Below are 18,905 nucleotides of genomic sequence, written 5' to 3'. Positions count from 1 at the left end.
CTTTGTAATGCAATGTCTGTCACGGCCACTCACTTCAACTATGGCAGGGCAAAAGCTGCCATCGATGCCTTTTAAACAAATGGTCATGACCACATTCTAATAAAACTTTATTTACACATGGCAGCAGGCAGATGGGATGTGGCTGACCCATACTGTAGCAAGCGAGGCACATGAACATACATAGTTCCTGGCACACTGGCTCCATTTAGTTTTATGCGTTGGAGTAGGAGAAAGACCACAGAAATAGCGATCAATAAACCTTCAAACACTTTCTCCAGAAAGTTCTATTCTAATGCTTCTGACAGGGCAGAGGAGCAGCAGCAAGACTGCCTCTTCCAACATCAAAACTGACCACAGCCCAGCCTCTTCTATCCTTGGCCATCCAGTTGGTATTACTACGCTAACGACATCAATGTTCGAATCAGGAATTCTGAGGTTAGGCCCTGTGTACTTTAGTCACCTACTTGACTCTTGCTTGGATTGCTGGGACCCCATCCTAACTGTTTTAATACCCTGTGCTTTCTCTCACTCTCTTCAATAACCCTATCTCACAGCAATGCATATACCTTCTGTATTTCCGCAAAGGCATACATTAAGGGCTTCAATAATCCACTTTATTATTTTAAAAACTAATAAGCATCTAAAGAGGGCGTTTACGAACCTGAAAACCTCCTCATAACACGGAATTAGGTCTTCCACAGAAGTCTTGTTTTCAAAAACTAGTTAAATAATATCTCCGATTATTCTAAGATCTACTCCCTGGGATTATTCTCCTACTCAATCAGTAATAAAACACTAAGCAGAGTAGGCTGCCTTCTAACATCCACGGCAGAAAGGGGCCTTTACGACTGTAACAACCATCTCATCTCCTTTCATGCCTGTCCTCCTGCTTCTTCCATCCCCTGATATTCACTGGTTGGTACAGTCCAGCCCACACCTCTGAGGCTCAGTAGCTACCAATGAGAGCAGGTGTCGTTCAGACAGGCAGAACCTCGTGTGTGATAAACACTCACTAATAGCTTTGCTCTGGGTACTCAGCAGGGTAGATGTAGTGCGGGCGTCCACCCACTAGCCCAAGCTGAGCTGTCAAGTTAGACCACACCGTCACTGCTGGACAGCCAACACCAGCCGTGTGTGACGACCTACGTTAAATCAATTAAAGTGGAATCAATTCTAAGTCCGCTCTTCAGTAGCCATATTTCATGTGCTCAGTGGTCACACATAGTTAGCACCTACCATACGGGCTGGTATATATGCAGAACATTTTTGTTATGTAGAACAGAAAGGAAAGCTTTTCTGGGGAATCCACGGGATCTATCCATCCTCAGGGTCTGCAGTCGGCCCCTTACGGAGCTCAACAGACACAGACAGGGATCAACGGGTCCTGCTGGTGTTCTACACTGCACCTTCCCAGAGGGCACGACCTGATGCAGAGTGACACCCTGGTCGTTCAAAACAGTGTCAACCACACTGGGGCGTCCAGTTCATTGTTTTACTTTGGTTCTGTTTTGTTTTTGAAGCTTGCGGGAAAGTGAGTGAAGAAACCCTTAGTTGGCTCCTTCATCATCAGCTCAGGAGCGACTGTAAACGCCCAACGCAACAAGACTTGAGTGCCATGCCCAATTTCTTTTAACAAAGAGTTGAAGAGATGCGGGACAGAAGGCAAATTTCTCTAACCATTTGTTCTGAGGCTGGAGTCTTTTGTAATGTTTTATGAAGTTCATTTTAGCTTTACTTATCATGCTGCATAAAAAAAAAGGAATGCAGAATATATGTATCTTTAAAAAGAAATAGGACTTCAAAGTCCCAGAGAAAATGCTAAAATGCTGGTGAGCTTTAGGTTCATCACCAGGCAAGCAAAAGCCCCTAGAATTTTTTTAAGGTATAAATTGTCATGTCTCTAAAACCTAAGAACAAAAGAGAAAGTTGCCAACAAATTAAAATTTTTTTCCCTGTTACTTTGAAGAATGCGAAATGATGAGAGAAACTAAATTCAAATTCCAGGCCACTTTCTGCAAGATAAGATGACCTCCCGATAAACAGTCTATAAAAACCTGGGAAACAGCTGTTCTGATAACCTATGTGCTTAAAATTCCCTGTGCGTCGGTCTCCAGTGACTACAAGGCAGGGCACGCCAGCTGCACGGATAAGAAGGGAAGCTGTTACCAGGGAGTTGGGTGGGGAGATGCTGAAGAAGGAAGAGAGCCTTCAGTCTTCCTACCACTTACCTACTGTGATCAGGATGCTGGCTGAGCAGGGACTCCATAACACACGCTGTGACCTAGGCATGCTTTCCTGCCTACCTTGCCACTAAGGGGTGGCAGTGTACTTAACTCTGGCATTAAATACAGATCGCCTTCCCCTCATGTGTAGCCCTCCAGATTGTAGCTATCTGCAAGAACCAGTTTAACACGCACACTTTCCACAGAGGTCTTCCATTTCTTTGTGTCTACCAACCCCTACGTCTCTCTGTTCCTAAGAAGCAGCCATACAACTTCACTACCCCTACCATGTTTCTGACAGAAAGAACTGCTCTTCCTGCTCTTGGGATTTATCTATGGTTCTTCATGGCTTTTACAGAGACCGACCGGAAAACTTCCCAAAATTGTGCCTGTAGTTCAGGCATGATTCCTTTTCATAGAAGGGAATTCGAAAATCTACAGAAGACTTTATGGAAATCTGTCATCCATAAAACAGCTGAGAATTCCAGAGGGCAGGCGCTGAAACACGCCAAAACACACCCTACCCAGTGGCCTTATGACACGTCTGTCAGACCCCGGGGGAGTATCTCAGCCCTACGTGAGGAGACTCAGTTCTCTTCCGACACTCAAGAGCGGCTGCGGCTCAGTGCTGATCACAGGGACACAAGGTTCAACGCTGAGTAACCTCCGCCAAAGTTTCTACCTAGACTTCTCTTAACTTTATCTGTGCATCTTAGAAAACATGAAAGTAAACATAAAACACTAATTAGTATCAAGCTCGTGAGTTATAAAAAATGTACTTTTAATTGTTAAGTAAAATAGTGTGGGGTGCCAGGTAGCAGCCGCATTACTGGCATGAAAGTGGGGACAATTATAATAAGCGCCGCTCATTAAGTAATCTGTTCATTTACTCAGCAAACACCCAGGGAGAGTGTCTCATCAGATAACTACCTAGCATCTGCCCGCCTGAGTGCAGCAATGAGTGATAAGGAATCACCAGTGTTTACAAAGATAGGAAAGGCTGCTTCTACAGCTGGAGGAACAAACGGAAAAACTGATACGCGGGCGGGAGACTTCTTGCAAGACAAGTCAGACGGGTCAAGGGTGCAGAGGACCCAAACGTAAGCCCATGTTATAAAGGTTAGTGCGTGTGTGTGTGTGCGTGAGTGTGTGTTTGTGTGTGTGTAAATGTTGGCACAGGGATGCCATGACACACACACAGCTCTTGAGAGTCAGTTCTCTCCTTCTACTCTGGGTCCTGGGGATCAAACTCAGGCTGTCAAGACTTACAGAGGAGTGCAATCATCTCACCAGCCCTAAAGTATCTTTTATAACCTGGAAAAACAAAGTGATCAAGTATTGATGAAATTTTATACATAATTTGGAATTTGAAAGCATACGTAAGTGGATGGATATAACTAATTCTATTTTCAGAATCTTTAAAAACATTTGATTCAGTTTTGATTTGTGGGGTTTTATTTTTATTAATACATATTAACTGTGCGCACGAATGGGCTTCAGCGCAAGGTTTCCATACATCTGTACCGTGTGCACTGATCAAATCAGACTTCCCTTTCTCCACCCTCCCACCCCTTTCCCAATCTCTATAATTTACTATTCTACTTTCAAGTCAAATACCTTACCATGCATAGAAAAGCTCAATATTTATTATGTGTCTAGTTTGTTTCACTTAAAACAATGTCTTCCACTTCTTTCTGTATTCTTTGGACCGACACTCGGCTGGTTTCCTATGTGAGTGTGAACAGAGCCACAATATACATGGATATGTGTATATATCTCTGGCATATTGATTTCATTTCCCTTGGCTATATGCCTAGAAGTGGGATAGCTAGGTCACATGACATAGTCTTAGTTTGTGTAAACAAGACCAGGAAACCTAAAAGGAATGCTAACATTTCATCACGTGTAACTTTGTATTCAAACAACACAGAACTGCATACAACTATTTAAAATTTAAAATTAAGGCGAGGATAACCAACCAAATATTTGAAATAGTGTAACATGTAAACTTAACCAGGAAAAGGAAACTGTCATCAGGTTTTGATGTTTTTCCTAACACTATCTAATAAACTAGTTCTTAAAATTATAAATTGAAAAGTAAATGATAGCCCAACTTTAGATACCTGCTGTAGATTACCTAAAAGTTACTGCAAAGAGTTACATTTTCTAATTCCAGAAAATTCACACAGTATAGTGACAAATTATGATAAATGGGCAGTATGGATCTTTCCCTTCTTGACTCAAAGACCACATATGACCCCCACACCCAACAATCCTTACAAGAAGTACCAGTTCAACAGGCAGAGGTCAGGGCGGATCCTGCCATGCTCTTCCCTGGCATCTTACTCACCTCCACTCTCCACCTACGTCCTATGAGCTCTCAGCACTTTACCACATCAAGGAGAGTCTGATAAGGAAACCAAGCTGGAACTGACTTAGCAATGACCATCCTGATACCTAGTTTCACCGTGTTGGAAGATGCTATGCAGATTCCTGCAGAAAGGATGGTCATAACTAGGTTTACCCAGCAGATCAGGCATACTAAAATAGGTCTGCCAGGTAAGACATGCCCTTGTGACAGTGGCAATGACACTTTTGGGAGTAACCAGCTGCTTCCCCATAAGGCTTAAGATCTGCTCCACAGGATAGAACTCATGCCTGATAGGGTAACACTGGTCAAAGCCCATAGCTACAGAGGTTTTACCTTCTAGTGGAGAACCTGCCACTGTAGTTTTGCTAAATGAACATGTTAACTGTCTTCTAAATACTTTTGTTTATATCCATAGTCTTGCTCTCAATCTTTGTCAAAGACGTTATCTCATCTTACCTTGTTTTATTTTGTACTAGGCAGAAAAGACTCCTTACTGGTCAAGATGCTGAGAAAAAGAGACTAGGAATGATAAAGCATAAATCAGACATTTATATCAATACCCGACACATACACGCAAAGCTCAGAGAGCCCTGCAGCTGCAAGGGCAGAAGAAATGTACGAGACGGCAAACGAAGATGTGAAATCCCATCTACTGTACATGGCGTGGCTAATGTACTCAGATACAATGGCTACCAGCCCAAAAGCAAGCCAGGCAGCATCTTATACTGGCTGGGGGAGGTTTTACTACTAGATGAGTTGTTATTGGTGAGTGACGGCTGCTGAGGGAGGGATGGTCATTTGTTGTCAGGGTGCACATGGAGATAAATGCTCCAGAGGGCGGCCCCAAAGTCGTGTGCATGCTGGACACAGTGGGTTAGGGCAAAGCAAGCCACGAAGGTGGGAGATAATAGGATTGTGGGCATCTGGTGGGTAATAGGAGGGGGGGTTGTATTGACTATGACCTAGATGCATTGCACGCATTATGAAATTATCAAGGAGTACATTAAAAATATTCTTTGCTTAAAAGCGACATATCCGACAGAAGCCAGTACAAAACCCAAGGGCGTGAAGGGGGTGCTAAATACATTCCATAATCATAACGCCACAGGGAAGAATGGTGCACACGCTGGACATGTTTAGCATTCATCTTTCCATCTCCATGGTACAGCGAATGATTAATTGTGCAGCTTTGCTCAGAAATGCTGTCAGAATAAAACCTGAGTCTTCTACACATTTTCTTTTCCAAAGTGTCATCCTCTCTATTAATATAAATGTTTCAATGTTTTGTGAAGGGTTTGTGTGTGTGTGTGTGTGTGTGTGTGTGTGTGTGAGAGAGAGAGAGAGAGAGAGAGAGAGAGAGAGAGAGAATGTACTTGAAGAATTTATTGTTTGTATTTCAATTGTCTGTGACTTAATGCAGTCTACGGTATAAAAATAAGGGGAAATGCATAGCTTGCAGGTTTGCTCTCTCAACCTGGGATTCTGTTAAGGTAGAAGCAGATTTTTCTAACAGAGTGAATTTCTAATCAAAAGGCTCACAGATAACACACTCTTCTAGGCAAAGAGACTAGCCACAAAAGAAACAGGAAAAGAAATGGATTGCCTTGCTGTAGATTCACAGAACCTTAAAACCAGAGAGATCTGAGACATCAGAGGGTCTGGTATTTTGTGTTGCACACTTCACTGACCACAAGAACAATCACACAATATGAGTAGCGCTGTAAAGTAATCCAGGAATTCTCTGTCACAGTGTGCCCTCTTGAAGATATTTAATATCTGTAGTTACTAAAAGTCCTGCAACTTAAAAACAAACAAACAGAAAACACGTTTCAACTTAATCTTTTCCAGGTATACTTGTCTTTGACCACTGTTAGGTCATGACCTTCCACTTACTTCACACTGTTGGTCATGCTAAGAGACTAGACCCATCATTACATAGTTTTCGACTTCCTACCACTCTGCACAGAAGCTGGAGCTGTCCGCAGATCCTGCTCTGGGAATGCTGAGGTCGATTTTACAAATAGGAAACTGAAATTCAAAGACGTTAGTGGGCTTCGCCAAAATCCTTCAACTGGTCAGTAGTGACCAATCCGCATCAGAGTTTAGACAGGAATGAGAAATGAGTGACAATCCATTGTCCTTCCTTTCCATGGTCTCTCACCAGAAAGGAGTGGCTCCTGGGTCTGGGTCTGTCTCGTTTCTCTTGCTTGGACCATCTATGGACCTTTACTTCCTGCTAGATTCCTGTTTTCCACTGTTGAGCATGCCAATCCAGACTTGGGAGTTGAGACAGTGGTTTTTCTAGAAAGTGGTTTGAATGTGGGATGGTATACCAAGATCAATGGATTTTGTTTCTAGGACTTCCCTTGATAGCATCGGATCAGAAAGCTTCATTAAGTTGACGAGAAAGTAGGTGACACTTGTCACTGTCACTTGTCCATCGGTGCCTTCTCCATGTTATCTCCGTCCCATTGTGTGTTCGATCAGATCTAGTTCTCTGCCACTCCAGGAGGGATTCAAAACCCACACTCAAGGTCAGAGCCACCCAGAAGCTAGAGAAAGCCAGTTTGCCTGCTGTACCTGTCCCCTCTAGCCAAGGTCTCCCCAGCACAGCTCCCCAACCAAGAAAGAGGTACCACTGCAGACAGCCTTGGAAAATGCTATTCCTTATGGGATGGGTCGCCCTTCATCTGGAAGATTTGATCTGACTGGCCTTGGGGAGAAGATGTCTTCCACGTCATGATGTTTTCATTTGTCTCACCTACCAGCATTTAAAAATAGCAGCACCAGCAAGGGGAGGATTGAATCCTGCATCGTTCCTCAGAACTGGGAAGCCACACATCCCCAGATGTTCCTCTAAACATTTCAGTTGGCCACGGTTCCGATCTGTGACAGTGAACATGAGCAATGCTGGCCATGGGTATTAAATAGGTCTGCTCTTGTCTAGGCCTCTGTTTGTAAAAAGCACCTTGGCCACTTGCATTATTCCAGCGGACAGGGGAGGAGCTTCACGAGAGGTGGTTCTCGGAAGAGATGTTCAAGGGCACAGGAAGAACAATGGCTACCTGGCCCACATAGAACAACCTTGCTATAGCGCCCTCTATGTATCTAGGATGAAACACCCGACAGGGTCTGCATTTGAAACTCAAAAGCTCAAGGTCCAAATCAGGAGCAGAAGGAGAGAGAGCACGAGCAAGGAACTCAGGACCGCGAGGGGTGCACCCACACACTTAGACAATGGGGATGTTCTACTGGGAACTCACCAAGACCAGCTGGCCTGGGTCTGGAAAAGCCTGGGATAAAACCGGACTCTCTGAACATAGCGGACAATGAGGACTACTGAGAACTCAAGAACAATGGCAATGGGTTTCTGATCCTACTGCACACACTGACTCTGTGGGAGCCTAGGCAGTTTGGATGCTCAACTTACTAGACCTGGATGGAGGTGGGGGTTCCTTGGACTTCCCACAGGACAGGGAACCCTGATTGCTTTTCGGGCTGAGTGGGGGGGGGACTTAATTGGGAGAGGGGGAGGGAAATGGGAGGCGGTGGTGGGGAAGAGACAGAAATCTTTAATAAATAAATAAATTAAAAACAAAAAAAAAACCTCAAAAGCGAACTAAAGATACGGGTAAAATGAAGATTTAGCAAAAAATTTACAAGCGAATAACTGTCTGAACGGGAAAAGGGGTCATAATTGTCTTCTTTGAACTTTTAATAGAAACTCCTTACACAGCTTAGGAGGGTTTGGTATCAAGTACAATGCAGCCTGGTTTTATTTTTATCTGTGAAGATGTCAGCTGTAACTTTCCACAGCTTTGAGTCTGTTTCCCGACATCTGTACACCTGGAAGTTATTCCAGGACACAAAGGCTGGAAGGTTCTGGGAAGGACATCCACAACTTGGGCGATCTTTTGTTCTCCTGGGCACCCAGAAGCCAAAATTAGGCAGCGGATGCCATCATACACAGAAACTACCCTTCCATCCTCGCTGATGCCTCCTGGACCTCTATGGGCATTCTCTGTGAAAGTTATCATGCCAGGCGGTGTCTCCACTGAGGCTCTGTCTGTGCTAGACGAGGTGCTCAGGCTGGCATCCAAGAGAATCAGGCCACTATATAGGTAATTAGGTTGAAGGCAAAAGAAAGAGAGAGATCCCAGTAATGTCAAACACAGGGATATGCAGAAGGGTTTAAACTGATACTGATGGGGGAATCGGGACACCAGGATGCCAGGCTTCTGTGGGGAGATGCACGGGACTGGAGCTTGAAGGAAAAAGGGTTTGTCAACTAGGAAACGATGGAAGGCCACGCGTGACCAAGCAGTGACAGAACAAATCAGAACTGCTGCAGCGTGGCTGTGAATTCCCTGAGTTGGGTGACTGTGATTCTGCATGAAAGGAATTTGATAAAAAGAAAGTGTTTCTATGAAGTTCTACATAAAAGAAAAAGCATGCATTTCTAATACGGTCCTTTGATCTACAGAAAGTCACCACATAAATGCCAAATATTACTTCTATGCAAGTCAGTATTTTAAATGGCAGTATTTGAGAATAATTGAAAGTAAATTCTTTTTTTCTCTCCAAGATAGAAACATTCTAAGAAATTCAATGCAGTCCATATGGATTGTCAAGTCAAAGAGTGGCGAGATTCTTACAAGGGGAAAAAAAAATAATTCAGGAAGATTTACAAGCCCTTCAATTATTTATTATAGATCTATGCTCTTGGAAACCCGGAACTCCTGTACACTGAACTGCATTTGGACTGTACCCCCAATGCATGCTTCACTTCCCGTCCATCAGAACTCTTTCATTAGATCAGCAGAAATAGGAAGTTTTAAATGTCAAAAGGTATTATGTTGTTTCCCGCTCGCGTGGGACTTTAAAGTTTAATTGCAGAGCCCCTTGACTTTCTGTTTGAGGCAATGAAGTCCAGACAGTGGGTGACCAACTCACTAAATGTCAGCCAGCCAGGAAAACTGGAGGAAAAGAATTTGCTGCAGGCAACGCAGGCAGGCAGCCGGTAGAGGCAGAATAGGAGCACAAGCAAGCCTCGACCCCCAAACACGCACACAGCCCAGCTGCCGTGGAAAATGAACACCAGCGCTCACAAGCAGGCTCAATGCTGTAGACGGAGAGTTTCAGAGACAGAAAGAAAAGGTAAGAACTCAAGGTGAAAAGAAGTGTACATTATCTGAATCTCTGTATTGTCACACAGGAACAGGAATTTCTGGATGTCTTGAAAGAAAACTTAAATACCATGCACAATTGCTAATATTATATACTTGGAATGGAAAAGGAAAAAAATTATGTAATGTTTTTTTTATTCTGCTTCTTAAAACATTAAAATGTCGGGGAAACTGAAGTGAGCTAACTCTGCAATACAAGGCTAGCCTCAAACTCTCAGAGATCTGACTGTCTCTGCCTCCTATGAGCTGGGATTAAAGAGCCACTGCCCAGAGGAAGCAACTGTTTTAAAGAGAGCAGAAATGAGAGTATAACACAGAGGGGTAAAGGAAATCAAAAATCAGCACAGGTAAGAGTACAATCCTGGACTTAAGAATTTTTATGTCTAAGGTTTACAAAAGCCCTATAAAATATCAAGATTTTATACCCAATATTCATTTTGTGATAACTATTCATAAATACATTAAAAAGTTTTTAACATAAAATTTTCTCTGTATCCTCTTATCAAAGGAGAACAAGAATAAGCAGATGGGAATGCAGGGGAGGAGACATGGAATCGCATCATATTTAAGCTCATACTTTCTATCTAAATCCCTGGTTTGCAAATAACAATGGCTGTGCTTGCTATATTTCTTTTTTATTTTTCATGAGAAACAACCCCAATTCATTATACTTGTAATAACTACGTATATTACATTAGAACTGGACTTCAGGTATCTGTCTAGATCTTCTATTATAGCAACCCAGGGTAAAAATGTCAAAGGTACCTCACACTGAGGCATTCTCCAATAGCCATGAGTCTCTAAGCTGGGCATGCCCATTGTGAGTAGAAGGCTGGAAGACTTATCTGTGGAGCTGTTGTAGAGACCTTGGTATCTAGGAGGATGAAGCTGCTAAGTCGAATGATCTTCCCCTGAGCCAATCCAACAGGGTTGTCATAATCTCACCCCCAAGCTGCACTGTGTGGACCATTTCAAGGATTCTCAAAAAGGAATACTTATTCTAGAACTTTCTGCTTTATATAGTGTCTGGGCTGGCCAACAGCGGTCTTGAAGGCAAATTAGTTGGAGCTATAATTGGGAGCAGGATCCCGTCCCTGAAGCCATTATCTCTCCTAGCCAGCGTTCTTAACATTCTATTATCAGTTAATAACTACTTAGTCCAAACCCTCACTCACAATCCTGGGCACCAACTCAACATTTGTGTGCCCTTATCTGACTCCCTGCCATCCAGTTTTCTGAAATGACAGGAAGAGTGGCATATCATACACAGCACATTTTATACCAGAGCAAGATGAAAATCTTCATTCCTTCTGCGAAGAGTCTGTCCGATAATATCTGGACTATTATTTTTGACCACAATCTCTTGATGAAGCTGATGTTAGGAAACAATATGCAAGGACTCCTGAATCCCTTGTAGGAATTGAGTATTAATATCTGTCTTAATCCATTCACGCTGCCATAACAAAATGCCTTCGACAGTTACTTTACAAACAAGTCGAACAGATTGCTTAGCGATTTAGAGGCTGGGAAATCCAAGCTGAAGGAACCAGTAGATGAGCTGCCTGGGAAGGGTTCATGCGCTGCCTCTCAGACCGCACCCTGTTTCTTTATCTTTACATGGCTGACTGTAAGAAGCTCTCTTTGATTTCTTCTGTGGAGGCACCAATAGATGGGCACTGAGCACTAAAGGCCCCGGCTTCTTGGCACAGGCACATTTGTTTATAGATTCTAACACACGAATTGGGAAGGGTACCAATATTCAGGCCATCAAAAATCAATGATTAATAGTCAATAGTGTGGATGCTTCCTTGCAAAAACTTGAGTTTACCAAAAGTCTCAAGGCTAACTGGGCAGGTATATACAGGGAACCACAGTGTGGCAATGAGGTGAATCCAAACCAAGGACTCAGGGACCCACAAAATTCAGAGCAAAGAAAGTAACAATCTCCAATTGTAGACACTTAAGAGAGGGTTACAAATGGCAAAAAATATATCAGAAGTCAAAATCACGATAGAGAGTATACAATGACAAACACCGACCACTTTCATGATATAAGAAGAGCCAGGAAAATAATCAGACACAAAACTAAATCAAGACCAGTGAGTCATGTTACTCCAGAGGATAGATAGCTCTGAACTCCTTATTCATATTGCTGTGGATCCCTAAGGCCTTCAGCCCCTTCATTCAATCCAGAACACTCAGCAGTATTTATTCCTGGGAGATGTCTCTATGTCCTGTACCAAGGCAAGTATTAGTTCCTCTAGGAGGTAAGAAGGAGATTGGCCCCTGTTTTCATTTAGGTTACATTCTTGGTTCTTTGTATCCTAAGAGAGAGTCACAGTGAGCAGAATCCAGTTAGGTTTTGGCCAGCTGTGACAATCTACAGCAGCCCTATTGCTGAACAAAACCCACAAACACACTCATTTCAACATGCTGCTCTTTAGAAAGAAAGAACCCAGAGCAGGTTGGTAGTCAAACTAATACCCATGGATGTTCAGAGGCAGGAAAAATGATCCCAACTCAAGTAAGTCTGCCTGTATAGAAAGATACTGTAAAATCAACAGTTAATACAGTAGATACTTTTCCACAATAAGGTTCTTTCTAAGAGCAAAGTATCACAAGTACTGTAGAGATAAATGTTTGATTAAGGATTGAGAACATGGCTCAGGGGATAAGAATATCTGTTTTTCAAGCATGTGGCCTGAGTTTGGTTTGCTGTCACTCATGTGAAAGGTCAGGCATAGCAGCGCATGCCCGTCAACCCAGAACTTGTGAGTAGGCCAACCCTGCCCAGCTGAAAGAGCAAGCATCGTGAGAGACTCTATCTCAAAGCAGTAAGGCAAGGGGTAGAAGGAGCTTTGTGCTCTGCACAGGATGCGTGTGTGCACGCGTGTGCACACACACACACACACACCTATACACTCAAATGTTATCTCTCTCTCACACACACACACCTGTATACTCAAATGTTATCTCTCTCTTACACACACTACATAGCCAAACACACACCTGTACACTCAAATGTTATCTCTCTCTCAAACACACACACACACACACACACACACAAACACACCTGTACACTCAAATGTTATTTCTCTCTCTCTCTCTCTCTCTCTCTCTCTCTCTCTCTCTCACACACACACACACACACACACACACTAATACTAAAGTTTTAAAAAAGACAAGAAAAATCACTTGAAAACAATGCAGACATTGCCGATACTTTGAAAGTTTTTCTCTGCATTGACAGGTGAACAGATATGAGAAAATTAGATAAACTCACTCAGTTACATACTTTTAAAAACAGCACCACGCCAATGCAGTTCCACAGGCTTCTCTTTTCTTCGCACTGACTTGAATATTTCTATTATAAAGGAGAGCTGAGAGGTGCCACCCAGTTATGCTATCAGCTGCTGGAGACAGACTTTAAAGCCATGCCCCATAAACACACTAGGAACTGCTTTTCCAATCTTACTTTCAATCTTCATTCTGACTTTAATCTTACTCTATTTCTTTCCACTCGGGCCGTCCTTCAAGTTGGTCCACAGAGTCACGTGAGCAGCGTGCCCTTACCATAAGCACGACCTATCATCTGTACACATCTGCAAGTGTTAAACATGACAACATACATCCAGACCACTTCTCGGAAGAGCCTATTTGTCCACTCAGCAGTGCCTATGGATCCTGCTTGCTTGTTTCTTGGCCCATTTCCCATTCCTAACAAAAGGCTGTGAATAGGGAAGAAACTGGGACATGTCAATTAACAGGGTTCTCAGAAAGATTTAAAAAATTATGTTTCTATTACATTTTAGGGACAAACTCATTTTCCTCCTCAATCTCTAATCCTAATCCCCCTTTTCCAAAACAACTTGTTATTTGCTGTTTGCTCTTAATACTGAAGCCCCTGTCACACACAAGGACACCGTCCCCCATCTGATGTGATGGCCCAAGGGCCCTTCCTGAAGCTGGCTTCCTAAGAGAAGTCAAGCGGGACACCAGCTAACACCCCACTAGTGCTCCAAAGAGCTGACTTATGAACCAAATTTCTTGCGCGCACTTGGATGACGGTGGTGATTTATCTGTATCTAGCCTGTTGATCAGGCCTGGAGCCTTCTGAGCACAGGGCACTTCTTGATCTATTACCCCCAGGGAACTGCTTAGGGGAGTCGGAGTGCAGGAATCTTACTCAGCAGAAACAGAAGCAAGTCATTTACACTCAGCTTTATCTCCCTTGGCCTCGGCATACTTGTTTGGTCTATAAAAGTCCATCAGTCCCTCACTGCATGACGTGTGTGCTTCAAAACTGTCTCGAACATCTATCCCAATGACCCCTTTCAGATTCGTTTCTGGTTATCTCAGGTCTATTGCACATAGAATATATCACCTTCCAAGGTGATTATAATAATAACTTAATAAGCCAGCCCTTCAAATAGTCCCCGTCATTACACATACATAGGCACGTTCTTCTTTACTTTCCCCCTACGTAGTCAGTGTTTTAAAGCGCTTGAGTCTGAGAGCTTTATTTTTCTTACTACATTTGGGTACCTGAAAGGTAATTTACATATTCTTCAATTTCTTATGTTTCATTTGATCTTCAAGCATTTCCCTCGTTTTCCCCACCATGTCAGCACTGAACTCCCTTTTACAGAATGACTCTGTATTTGACCGGTCTCTTTGGCACACGCTGTCCCATGCTGAACTAAAACCACTCTGTGCTACATCCTACAATCTGTTTGGTATGGTAGTCACTGAGTGAACAGCTCCTGAATGGAGGGGATGGTACCGACAGCTACCAGCCACAGAGCATTCCTAGGTACCACAACCCATGCTGGAGACTTCACGTGCATTACATCAGAGTCAGGTGCGAGACTGTACCTGTCAGCGGCCCCCAGAGCAGAGCCGCTACAACTAGGACATCGATAAATACTTCATGAGCAAATCGAAAAACTGCATGAAACAGGTTTGTTTTTCAGCACTGCGAGGGAACTGAAATACAGCGATGTGTGATCTGTTTCTGAATCTCACAGAACACGAGGCCAAGTCTTGAACCCAAACCCCTCTCAATTACCTAAGACTTAGTACTTGTAAAGTCAATAAACACCTACATTAATGCAAATAAAATGAACCTCAGAAATCTCGATAAATATTGTGGCAAAACCCAAGTAAATATTCTGAGCCATGGTTTTCTAAGACAAGATCTACAAATGCGGGGTTTTTAATAAATAACCAGCTAGGCAGAAATCTGTCAACTCTATACAAGCAAAAAGAAACGAGTCCTCACCCCTCACTATCTTCCGCTGCATCTGTCCAGCATGTTTTGCTGCTGGACAGTTTTTTTTCCCATAGTAATTCTAGGCTGATTTGAGACATATGAATCACAGAACCGAAACAATCGCTTGTGATTTCATTGTCAACTGTCCGCAGAACCTGCGAGGCGTTTCTGCTCACCAGGAAGAGAATGTGAATGCTTCTCAGACACCCCTGGCACTAGCTGGCCACCTGATTTTCCTGAGACTGCAGCCAGCATGTCATTCTTTAGGGTTTGACTGTTTGTATCTTTAGCCACCAGTTATGGTGAAAACAGAGGTTCCTAAAAGCCATTGTTAGCAATCTCCTCGGGCCTTCAGCAGTCACACTTCAGTAAGTGACAGCAGAACCGTTCAGCAATGGTTCACAATGTCCTGAAGTCATGGGTTGGAAAATCCAAAGAGGTACAAGGATCCAAAATCAGCAAACAGCAGAACGTAAGTCACGAAGGTGGGACTCTTAAAAGGACATAGAGATGATGCAAAGGAAGAATTCAAAAACTACCCTAATTTGAGCTCTACCATTCACCTTGGAAAAAAAATTACTCTGAAAGCCTCCATTGTTCCATCTGGAGAATGGGAGTGATATAGGATTACTTCTTCACAGATATTACAATGTATCACATAGGCTATATACCGTATAATACAATGTATGCTATCATTTTTTTTATCTCTCATACACAGCTAGAATCAGCCCCATTTATGCATGTCACGCTAAAAACACTCACCATACAAATCTTATCAACAGCTTCAAACTAGAGCCCCATGAACAATGTCTAACCTTTTGGGTGGGTCAGAAAACATTTCTGGTATTTTTCACCCAAGGAACCAACACACAATTCATAGTGAGCTTTGTGTGCCTACAAGTTTGGAAAGCTACCGTGCATGCGTTCTCAAGACCGGAGCGCTGTAAACCACTGTTTAAACAAGGAAGCCTCTTTTAAGTCCTCCCTCAGTCAGCCACGCTTGGACGAGGTACAAACTAAAACCAAAAAGGGACAGATGGTTTACATTTAAAGGGGCTTAACATCAATGTACATTAAACAGTTTCATGGACGATTGCACAAATACCTTTTGCAAACTGGGGTATACGTGAGCACGCAGAACCATGTTGTCTACAGAAATCAGGAACGAACAGATTCAGATTTTTAAACAGCCACTTAAGAGCTCCTGTCACTCAGGAGAAAACATAATGGCTTTAAGTAAGTTGCCCTGGCGTCTATGATGGTTGTCCAGAGAAGAATCCATAAAAACATAAGTTAACTTAACAAGAAATCAGCTTTCCCCTGGAGAATCTGAAGTCCCTCTCCTCCCACAAACAAAACTGAATTTTGGAAGTCACACCTTGGGTATTTTACCAAAGCAAGCGACAAACATACTATTCTTTTTATGTGCTATGGTGGGGGTCAGTGTTGTTCACCAAATCGCTAACACAAATGGCTGCGCCTTCCCCAGTACCCTCAAGTTAAAACAAGTCTTTGTTGTTCCCAGGGATCATGTTGGTTGTCATCCTAAAGATACCTGTGACCATCCTGGATAGAACTTTGCCCAGGCATCAAGTTTTTGAAACGAATGACAGAAACAGGAGTCTGTGGAAGGATCAAAATGAATCATAAACCAACAAATAAATTGCTTTCTGTTGAAAATAAATGCTTAGTCAAATAGGAATCGCCTTAATTACTGTAACCTGAGAAAGGGACAAAAATCAAGTCTATGCGAAGCCCCCTCTCCCTCTCTCTGCAGGCAGTTCCCACTTGGGGTCGCCCGACTGGGTGGTCTCGGGGCCCAGCAGCAAGGCGGTGCCCTAACACACCGCGCCTACCACAGTCACCCCGGGTGGGCAAAGCCGGGCAGCAACACGTGGGGCGCGGCCAGTCCGCTGCCCGGGAACTCACTCCGGCGGGAGTACGGCGTGCACGCTCGCGAGGCCGCCCGCAGCTCGGGAAGCTCCCCCAGCCTTGAACTTGGCAGCTCCTGACGTTTGCATCCCTCCCCGTTGCGCGCGGGGCGCACTCCTGACCTGCGGGCTGCGCTCAGCAATCCGCTCGCCACGGAGCTCAGTGGCCGCGACTCCAACCCCGCAGGACAGTCCCGGCCCGGGTGGCACGCCAGATCGCCTACTCCCAGAACCCCCTTTTGTGCTTCTTCCTTCCCGCTTCGTCCCCCCTCTACTCACCCGGGTTGCACGCGTCCCTGCCGCCAGAGGCAGCCCGCTGCCCCATCCCACGAACACTGCGGCGCCCCCCGCGTGTGCAATGCGGAGCGCCGCCCGCGCGCGGCCAGAGCCGGGAGCGCAGCAGGAGAAGGAGGGCGCGAGCGCGGCTGGAGGGACGCGCCAGGGGGCGGGGGGCGCGCGCCACTCCCACTCGCGCCCGGCCTCGAGGGTCGCGAGGCCAATCAGCGCGTGCAGGAGGAGCCGAGCCCTCCGCGGGACTCGTTCATTGGCCTGGCGCGCACCGCTCAACTAGCGGGGGATCCGGCCCCGCCGCCAAGTCTGCAAACTCGGGCAGAAGACCGCCGCTCACAGGTGGCGGAAAAAGGGGGAACTCGGGACCTGTCCAGGCAGCGGGTTCCCACGGAGGATCCACAGCTATCTGTTTGCTCAGGTTGCAGGTCCCTTCCTGCGCGCGCGACCCCGTCTACCGCAAACCGTGCTTTTCACCGTGGCCAGCAGCTACGGGTTCTCACAGGCACTGCTGAGCGACAACGCCCAAGCAAAATCTGACTCTCAACCGTCCCCTGTGGTGAAACTCCTCTAGGCCTAAGAGCTGGAGCCCCAAACCCAAAGTCATTTGACTTTTGCCATGGAAAACTCAAGACTGGGCTGGAAGATGGGAGGCAGGCAGGCAGGATTTGCATTGGACGAGGGAATTACGATGTGAGGATTGAGGAAAATCCAGAGCAAAATTCTACCATGTCAAACCCTTTCTCTAAGTAACACCACACACACACACACACACACACACACACACACACACACACACACACACGCCGATGCCCAATTCTCTCCTTGTCTCTGACACTCTCTTACTCTTCCTTAAGAATCTTGTTTAATACTCCTTGATTTCTCTGCCTGGGACCCATCGCCACTCATACTCACCCAGACGTTCCAAGAGATGATGGGGAGATGGGATGACCAAAAGGAAGGACAAGGACTTTAGGCTGGAAGCTGAGGACCAGCCTCCCGCCTCTGCCTAGCTTGTTTGTAGGCCTGTAGTGCTGCTCTCAGGAAAGCAGTCTTCCCCACTGACAGCTTTGGTCCATCTTGGGTCTTGAGTCTTCTTGGGCTCTGTTTCTGAAATTATTTTAGGCCCCCTCTGAATCCCCCTGCCTCTTGTCCTTCCCCATAACATACTGTCCTTCAACATAAAAACGTACTTTTCCCTCAGTGTCTCCTGTTCTCACTTTCAAGATATTTTGATTAACAACTTCAGGCCCTCAGCATTTTTTCTGTTTATGTTTGTGCACAAGCTTGCACAAACTTACACAGGCTCAGAATTCAGTCCACGCCAATGAGTGTCCTATGTAACCTCTTGACAAAAGGAGATGCTGCTGTCTTTGGCTTCCCACAGCTCAGCATTTGGAATTTGAATTTTATCAGTTCCAGATTGATAAAATATTACTTTGGTTCTGCCCTTTGCCCTTAGTATATGGACAGGTTACACCTGCAGAGTAGAATATGTTATTAATGAGAGCGTGTCAGGGTGTTGACACCTGCTAGGGCAAAAACTTCCGATTTGGGGAGTTTACTTCTATAAGCCTAGTTCACCTGATTGAAAAAAAAATCAAGGCTGGGATTTTAATTAATAAAAGGACCCTT

At 44.5% G+C, this 18,905-nt stretch overlaps 1 protein-coding gene across 2 annotated transcripts in view; it reads right to left on the bottom strand.

The window, feature by feature from the left end:
* Positions 1-17,640, bottom strand: part of Lypd6 (LY6/PLAUR domain containing 6) — a 116,912-nt gene extending 99,272 nt beyond the window's left edge. The window contains exon 1 of one of the 2 annotated variants that reach the window (XM_041631372.1): positions 17,262-17,640. The gene's annotated coding sequence lies outside the window, so the exon portion shown is untranslated. Of the gene's footprint in view, positions 1-16,606; positions 16,672-17,261 lie in introns of those variants that run through there. The other variant, XM_041631375.1, reaches the window with a different exon arrangement.
* Between the last annotated feature and the right edge of the window lie 1,265 nt (positions 17,641-18,905).

The sequence above is a fragment of the Microtus oregoni genome, unplaced genomic scaffold (genome assembly GCF_018167655.1).
Source record: "Microtus oregoni isolate MIOR12 unplaced genomic scaffold, Mior012 000037F_ref0000500, whole genome shotgun sequence".
NCBI classification, from domain to species: domain Eukaryota; kingdom Metazoa; phylum Chordata; class Mammalia; order Rodentia; family Cricetidae; genus Microtus; species Microtus oregoni.
Note: the sequence above shows the minus strand (reverse complement) of the source record. Positions and strands in the feature narration are given on the sequence as shown.